Source organism: Myotis brandtii, unplaced genomic scaffold (assembly GCF_000412655.1).
Source record: "Myotis brandtii unplaced genomic scaffold, ASM41265v1 scaffold187, whole genome shotgun sequence".
Taxonomy (NCBI): domain Eukaryota; kingdom Metazoa; phylum Chordata; class Mammalia; order Chiroptera; family Vespertilionidae; genus Myotis; species Myotis brandtii.
The window spans coordinates 4397623-4406603 of NW_005356944.1; positions in this window are offsets into that span (position 1 = coordinate 4397623).

Here is an 8981-nt window from a genome sequence, read left to right on the forward strand (position 1 = left end):
TCAGTATTTTCATTATCTGGAAAAAGAAATCCATTTTTTTAATGTACATTTTCCCCACAGCCTTGATTATGTTTTGGTTTTACTGGATTTTCTATTACAGACACTTTTTAAACATGTGAATAAACTTTATACTAAGTAAATATTTATTGCTTGTTTCAATTAAATATACTTTTTCCTTACTTAGTGGCATATAACTATATAAATTAAATGTGAACAACACAATGCGTGTTTTCAAAACAACGTTTACAGCATGGTGTTGCTGTATATATCTTTCACCCAGTGGGGCCAGCATTCTGTTAAACAATTTAGTTGCCATTGTGAAAGTGCTATTGTCTTTAACATGGTTTTAATATTTAATTTATTGTTTGAGGCAATTTTATTATATATTACTCCTTAAAAATTATATATATATTAATTTTATGTAATAAAATTATATAATTTATTTCTGTGGCCTATGACTATACATAATTTAAAAATCAAAAGAGACTATAGCAATGTTACACTAAACTATAGCATAGCAAAAAAATAAAAGATAAATTATAGCATAGAAGTACTTCTAGCTTAAGAGAAATACATTAAGTAATATTAGGTACCATACACATAGAATAAACCCTGATTATTGTTAAATATTACTTCATGTTATACATTTAAATTACCTTAAGTTTTGCCCTGACCAGTTTGGCTCAGTGGATAGAGCGTCAGGCCTGCGGACTGAAGGGTCCCGGGTTCGATTCCGGTCAAGGGCATGTACCTTGGTTGCGGGCACATCCCCAGTAGGGGGTGTGCAGGAGCCTTAAGTGTTTTTGAATCCAATACAACTATGCATATAAGATTACTTTAATCGTCCTAACCCGTTTGGCTCAATGGATAGAGTGTCGGCCTGCGGACTCAAGGGTCCCACGTTTGGTTCCTGTCAAAGGCATGTACCTTGGTTTCGGGCACATACCCAGTAGGGAGTGTGCAGGAGGCAGCTGATTGATGTTTCTCTCTCATCGATGTTTCTAACTCTCTATCCCTCTCCCTTCCTCTCTGTAAAAAAAAATAAAATATATTTTTTTAAAAAAGATTACTTTAATCAAGGGAATGAGAAAACAAGCTAGTGACTAAGAGAAAATATTTGCAAAAGACATCTGATAAAGAAGGCCTGTTACCCAAATTACACAAGGATCTCTTAAGAAAACAACCCAGTTTTTAAAATGGGCAAAAGATCTGAACATACACCTCAACAAAGACAGGGCAGGAGGACAAGGCAAAGGGTATTTTATCAAAGTTGTTGGCAACAAGGGCTCACTTCTGTGAGGACCACTGAAAGAGGTGCTAAATGCCTTCCATAGCAACCCACCTGGAAGCTAGGAGGCTGGAGTGTTTACCCACTGACTTCCCTCCTCTGTTGGATGAGGGTTTCTCCTGATGGGAGATGCAAACTCCCTTGAGTTTCAGGGAGCTTCAGTGGAGTCAAAGAAAGCAGAGTGCAGCCCTAGCTGGTTTGGCTCAGTGGATAGAGTGTTGGCCTTCGGACTGAAGGGTCCCAGGTTCGATTCCGGTCAAGGGCACATGCCTGGGTTGCGGGCTCGATCCCCAGTGGGAGGTGTGCAGGATGCAGCCAATCAATGATTCTCTCTCATCATTGATGTTTCTATCTCTCTCCCCCTCTTCCTTCCTCTCTGAAATCAATAAATTATATATATTAAAAAAAAAAAAAAAAGCAAAACTTAATTGTGTCCTAGGGCCTTAGAGACTTGTCAGGGCCAAACAGGGATGGACAAGATTATAATAATAAAAGTTTATAAAAATAAGCAGAGTGCAGCAAGACCCAGGACATGGAAGTAAGTCAGAACTGCCTCCGAGGTAAGCTGGGGGTGTGATGTGGGCACCAGAGGGGTGTTCTACCACTTGACACAAGCAATTTTCCTCTGAATTCTTTTTTTTAAAAATATATTTTATTGATTTTTTACAGAGAGGAAGGGAGAGGGATAGAGAGGTAGAAACATCGATGAGAGAGAAACATCGATCAGCTGCCCCTGCACACTCCCAACCGGGGATGCGCCCGCAACCAAGGCACATGCCCCTGACCGGAATGGAACCTGGGACCCTTGAGTCCGCAAGCCGATGCTCTATCCACTGAGCCAAACTGGTCAGGGCTCCTCTGAATTCTTAAAGCTCTGAGTGAGCAGCAGAAAAATGAATATATGTAAGTATAATAAAACTGGTATGATGAATAGTCCAGTGCTTACATTGTTACTTTCATAAATGTTCCATTTGAGTGGATTTTGTGTGTGTAAGTCTATGAAGAGACTGAATTTCAGCTTCTCTCCTGAAAAGAGAAAGCACTCATGGAAGCAGAAGAAACTTGAAGACATGTTGAGCAAGAGACTCTAAGTTTCTCCAAAGTTTGCAGAAATTTGGGAGAGGGTTTTTTGACTTTCACAAGATGTTTTGAGATTACCTTATCCTGAACTTAAACTAAGAAATCCCATATGACAAAACTGAATCTAATACCAATTCCTGACATGCTTAGTACTTAGTATATATATAACATTAACATGGACACTAAGTAGGAGAAGCCTAAATCTTTTCCAACAAGCTTCCTTTACTGCGCCCATATCTGGGGCATTGGGATAAAGGGAGCAGAGAAAGGAGAGGATATAAACCAGCAGAGTGAGCTTTACACTTTAGGCCGTAGCTGGGAGAAGCTGGAGGCTGGAGGCTGGGAACACATGCTCTATCACCCTTGGTTTGAGGTTCAGTCCTCCAGCAGCAAAACCAATGCAAAATATTTGCTTCAAGTGTTTGCAGGCAACCAGGACAAATGTGATTTTCCTCAACAGTAAAATGTTTGTATATATTTTGTGTGTGTGTTTTTCCCAAGGTTTAGCGAAGCATTTAAACGGTATTTGTTTGTTTATTTATCTATTTATTACTAGTGTCCTGGTGCACGGATTCATGCACATTGAAAGGAAATTAATTAGAAGAAATATTTTAAGATCAGAGCGGAGATAAATGACATAGAGACCAAAAAAACAATACAAAAGATCAACAAAACCAAGAACTGGTTCTTTGAAAGGATAAACAAGATTGATGAACCTCTAGCCAGGCTCACCAAGAAGCAAAGAGAGAGGACCAAATAAACAAAATCAGAAATGAAAGAGGAGAAATAACAACAGACCCCACAGAAATACAAATGATTGTTAAAAAATACTATGAACGACTCTACTCCAACAAACTAGACAACCTGGAGGAAATGGACATATTCCTAGAAAAATACGACCTTCCAAAACTCAATCAGGAAGAATCTAAAAATCTCAATAGGCCAATAACTATGGAAGAAATTGAAGCAGTCATCAAAAAGCGTCCAGCAAACAAAAGCCCAGGGCCAGACGGCTTCACAGGGGAGTTTTACCAAACATTCAAGGAAGAACTAAAACCTATCCTCCTCAGACTACTACAAAAAATTCAAGAGGAAGGAACACTTCCAAGCTCATTCTATGAAGCCAGCATCACCCTAATACCAAAACCAGGTAAAGACAACACAATGAAAGAGAATTACAGGCCAATATCCCTCATGAACATAGATGCCAAAATACTCAACAAAATCTTAGCAAATCGGATCCAACAGTACATCAGAAAGATCATACACCATGACCAAGTAGGATTTATCCCAGGAATGCAAGGATGGTACAACATCCGTAAATCAATAAACGTAATACATCACATAAACAAATTGAAAGAAAAAAACCACATGGTCATATCAATTGATGCAGAAAAAGCATTTGACAAAATCCAACACCCATTTTTGATAAAAACTCTCAGCAAGGTGGGAATAGAAGGATCATACCTCAACATAATAAAAGCCATATATGACAAACCCACAGCCAACATCATACTCAATGGACAAAAACTAACACCATTTCCCCTAAAAACAGGAACAAGACAGGGATGCCCACTCTCACCACTCCTCTTCAACATAGTCCTGGAAGTATTAGCCATTGCAATTAGACAAGAAGAAGAAATAAAAGGCATCCAAATTGGAAAAGAGGAAGTAAAACTGTCCTTATTTGCAGACGACATGATATTATACATACAAAACCCTAGAGACTCCATCAAAAAACTACTAGACTTAATACATGAATTTGGCAATGTAGCAGGATACAAAATTAACCCCAAGAAATCTGAGGCATTTCTATACACCAATAGTGAACTTTCAGAAAGAGAGATTAGAAAAACAATCCCATTTACCATCGCACCAAAAAAATTAAGATACCTAGGAATAAACTTAACTAAAGAGGTAAAAGACCTCTACTCAGAAAACTACAGGACATTGAAAAAAGAGATAGAGGAAGACATAAAGAGATGGAAGAACATACCATGTTCTTGGATTGGTAGAATCAACATCATTAAAATGTCCATACTACCCAAAGCAATCTATAAATTCAACGCACTTCCCATTAAAATACCAATGGCCTACTTCAAAGATCTAGAACGAACTCTCCAAAAATTCATCTGGAATAAAAAAAGACCCCGAATAGCTGCAGCGATCCTGAGAAAGAACAAAGTAGGTGGGATCTCAATACCAGATATCAAGCTGTATTACAAAGCCACTGTTCTCAAAACTGCCTGGTACTGGCACAAGAACAGACATATAGATCAATGGAATAGAATAGAGACCCCAGAAATCAGCCCGAACCAATATGCGCAATTAATATTTGACAAAGGAGGCAAGAACATACAATGGAGCCAAGATAGTCTCTTCAATAAATGGTGTTGGGAAAATTGGACAGATATATGCAAGAAAATGAAACTAGACCACCAACTTACACCATACACAAGAATAAACTCAAAATGGATAAAGGACTTAAATGTACGACAGGAAACCATAAAAATTCTAGAAGAATCCAAAGGCAACAAAATCTCAGACATATGCCAAAGCAATTTCTTCACTGATACAGCTCCTAGGGCAGTTGAAACTAAAGAGAAAATGAACAAATGGGACTACATCAAAATAAAAAGCTTCTGCACAGCAAAAGAAACCATCAACAAAACAACAAGAAAACCCACTGCGTGGGAAAACATATTTGCCAACGTCATATCTGATAAGGGCCTAATCTCCAAAATTTATAGGGAACTCATACAACTTAACAAAAAGAAGATAAACAATCCAATCAAAAAATGGGCAAAGGATCTAAATAGACACCTTTCAAAAGAGGACATTCAGAAAGCCAAGAGACATATGAAAACATGCTCAAAGTCACTAATCATCCGAGAGATGCAAATCAAAACAACAATGAGGTACCATCTCACACCTGTCAGAATGGCTATCATCAACAAATCAACAAACGACAAGTGCTGGAGAGGATGTGGAGAAAAAGGAACACTTGTGCACTGCTGGTGGGAATGCAGACTGGTGCAGCCACTATGGAAGACAGTATGGAGTTTCCTCAAAAAACTGGAAATGGAACTCCCATTTGACCCTGTGATCCCACTTCTAGGAATATATCCCAAGAAACCAGAAACACCAATCAGAAAGGATATGTGCACCCATATGTTCATAGCAGCACAATTCACCATAGCTAAGATCTGGAAACAGCCTAAGTGCCCATCAGTAGATGAATGGATTAGAAAACTGTGGTACATCTACACGATGGAATACTATGCTGCTGTAAAAAAGAAGGAACTCTTACAATTTGCAACGGCATGGATGGAGCTGGAGAGCATTATGCTAAGTGAAATAAGCCAGTCAATGAAGGAAAAATACCACATGATCTCACTCATTCATGGATAATAAAGACCATTACAAACTTTTGAACAATAATAGATACAGAGGCAGAGCTGCCTCAAACTGATTGTCAAACTGCAGTGGGAAGGCCAGAGAGGGTTGGGGGGCAGAAGGGAGGGGAGTAAGAGATCAACCGATAAAAAAAAGAAATATTTTAATATCGCTATTTGCCTTTTCTCTATAATAGAAGTATCAACCAAATTCATGATCAACAATGACAGATTGAAACACACGCATGCAATTGGCACTAGTGAGAGCTTTATATGTATCGCACATGCGCACTTAGCCTTTTATAGATATAGAATAAACTTGCTTAATTAGACCTGCTTTCTGATGTTGCCAAACATTTCCCAGCCCAATGAAGCACCCCAACTTCTCTTTCAGGTAATTGTCAGCAACACAGCAGTAAATATCAACATGAAGCAGATTATTATTGTAGATCATGCAGGGAGAACAAAAGGTAAAATATTTAACTGTAGCAGTGTTTGACTATATTCTGCGCAGTGAGAAAACCTGAAGTCATTGTCAAGTTCCACCATTTCTTACTTCTTTTCAGTCGGGTCAAGTTTCTAAACTTTCTAAATCTCCATTGTCTTGCTAATGAAAAGAAAATAGGATTCTACCAAGTCTCCTATCTACCTACTCCAGGACTTCTGTAAGGATCAAATGAGATGAGGCATGTGAAAACGCTTCACAAACATTTGATTAAACTATAAAATGTTTGCACCTGGCTATAAAGCAAGTCATGTTCCTGGGCTGAAGAAACTCCAAGGAGGCTAGTCACTAGGGAGAGGAAGCCAGGTGTTGCTATGTGAAATCATTACCTGGCACCCATAGTGACCATTTCTGGGTTGGGCTGGGCTGTGGGCCGCATTTTGCACCATGAGGTCTTGGCAGTGTTGGCTGGGATTTGGTGGGGTGTGGCTCCAGGGTGTGTCCCGCTTGGGGGAAGGTGAGTGTTGATTTGTTGGGGCCAGGTCCATGGTGCCGTTTATTTTTAAATGGCCAGTGGCCAGTGCACGTCATGGCAGCTCCTGCATTGAGCGTCTGCCCCCTGGTGGTCAGTGTGCATCATAGCTACAGGTCAGACGGACAGACACTTAGCCTGACTGGGGATGGAACCTACAATTGGAATGATGCTCTAACCAACTGAGCTACCCAGCCAGGGCCTGTTTTATTCTTTTCTTGTTGTTATCGTTGTTGTTGTTGTTGGTGGTGGTGGTGGTGGTGGTGTGTGTGTGTGTAAACCTGTGAAGGAACTATGCTTCTCAGGTGGGTACACCAATGTTCTATCCAGGCTGAAGATGTAGACTATGGTGGAACATTAGGATGGGCAAGGGAATGTTTTCCATGGCTTTGATCATGTCACTCCCTGCTTTAAAGTTTCTCTTGGCTCCTTATTGGGAGGAGGTATACTAAAGTAATCAAATGTGTGGATATCGGGCCAAATATAGACTATTTGAACATCAAAATAAATAATTATGGTAATGGATTATAATCCTGTGTTCAAGGACCTCCCAATACCACTCTCACTCTCAATGATTTGCTATAAGGACCCACAGAGTAAGGAAGTTGTGCTGAGGATTACAGTTTGTTACTATGAAAGAATACAGATCAAAATCAGCAATGGAAAAAGGCACACAGTGTAGAGCATATGGAAAACCAGGTGCAAGTTTGCAGTTGTCCTCTCCCAGTGGAGTCCCGTGGACACTGATCACGTGAAGTACTGCCAACCAGGGAAGCTCACCTCAGTTTTGGTGTCGGGGTTTTTATTGGTGGTCAGTCACATAGGCATGGCTGACTGCCCTGGTGGCTGAACTTATTTCTCTAGCCTCTTTAGAGGTCAAAAGATACTGTGTGGTCCAAAACCCTCACCATAAATCACATTGTTAGCATAAACTATCTGGTGTGGGCCAAGGCCTCAGGTAAACAAAGATACTCTTAACAGGAACGATATTCAAAGTACTTAAAACTTCCTGTCCTGGAGTCTGGCAAGGGACAAATCTTTCTTTGGAATGTACAGGGTCTGGACAACCTGGATCTGCTCAGTTAATCTTTTGGCACAAACCCATTGAATAACATAAGAATCCATGAGTCTATAATGAAATAAATAAATAAATAAATAAATAAATAAGAAAAAGTTCCCTCTTGTCCAAGAATGATTATAGGAGGGATAATGGATTAGAAAAATCACTGTTTGGTTACCATGATAATACTTACTTCAAGCAATAATTATTAATGGATGCTCCAGTGAGTTGATTAATGGTTGCCCAAAAGGTATGTCCATGTTCTATTCTTCAGAACATGGGAATTTGACTTTACTTGGGAAAAAGGGTCTTTGCAAGATATAATTAAATTAAGTACCTTGAGATGAGATCATCATGAATTACCTAGGTGGGTCCTAAATCCAATGACTGTAAGAGATTGGCTCACTGGGAGGAGTATCTCATCACTGTAAGAGATACTTAATGTTTTTCTCTTATAAAAGACAGAGCAGCAGACAGATATACAGAAAAGAAGGTAATGTGAGACAGAGACAGAGCAGAGATTAATGTGGCCACAAACCAAGGAATTCCACCAGAAGCTGGAATAGGCAAGCAAGAATTCTCCCCTGGAGTCTCCAGGGAAAACACCCTGCAGACATCTTGACTTCAGACTTCTGGCCTCCAGAACTCAGACAATAAATTTCTGTTGCGTTAAGCCATCAAGTTTGTAAGAATTTGTTGCAACAGCCACAGGAAACTAATACAGATGCTAAAACTATTGGTGAAAAAGAGTGATGCTTCAGGAATTTACAAATTCTTAAAGTACCCACAAAATTCATACTCATTATAAGGAAAAATATAAAAATATAGTAACTCCTCAGTGGGGAAAGTAGGCAATAGCCCTTATTGCTGACACTTACTGGGTTTCAGAGTCAAACATAACTGGTTTGAAGTTCTACCTGCATTTTTATCCTATCTAATAAAAGAGAAACATGGTAATTAGCCGTACAGCCGCTACCCTTCCCATTGGCTAATCAGGGCGATATGCAAATTAACTGCCAGCCAAGATGGCGGCCGGCAGCCAGGCAGCTTAAAGCTAACAGGGGCTTGCTTGCTCCAGTGACGGTGGACTCCAACGTTCCCCGCCTGACTTGCCGGCCTCTCAGCTGCAACTCTAAGCAACTATGTTGCAAATATAGAAGCTAAACAAAACCCCAGAAACC